The following is a 460-nucleotide window of genomic DNA, read 5'->3' as shown; positions in this document are numbered from 1 at the left end:
TATTGAATTTTTTATTTTAAGTCTTATTTTCTTAATTTTACGTTTAAATTTTTATATTTTTTCCATAAACTTTAAGTTAAATTAAATTTATTTATATTTCAAATTTTGTGATTCAAACTAATAAGAATTTACTTTGTCAAAATTTAAACTTTTTATGAATGTGAATTTTAAATCCTTATTAGTTTTAAGTTAAAATAATTTGAATTAAAAAAGGGTTTGGGGGTTTGGGTTTAAGGTTTGGCGAAGGGGGTTTGGGGTTTACGATTTAGGGTTTGGGAGTTAGGGCTTAGGGTTTGGGGTTAGGCGTTAGGGGTTTAGGGTTTGGGTTTGGGGTTAGTGTTTAGGGGGTTAGGATTTGGGGGTTAGGGTTTAGGGTTTAGGGTTTAGGTTTTGGGGTTCAGGGTTTAGGGTTTAGGCTTAGGGTTTAGGATTTGGAGGTTTCAATTTAGGGTTTAGGGGT

The sequence above is a fragment of the Dipteris shenzhenensis genome, chromosome 6 (genome assembly GCF_047967505.1).
Source record: "Dipteris shenzhenensis isolate YYH24624 ecotype China chromosome 6, Dip_SZ_1.0, whole genome shotgun sequence".
Classification (NCBI taxonomy): domain Eukaryota; kingdom Viridiplantae; phylum Streptophyta; class Polypodiopsida; order Gleicheniales; family Dipteridaceae; genus Dipteris; species Dipteris shenzhenensis.
Note: the sequence above shows the minus strand (reverse complement) of the source record.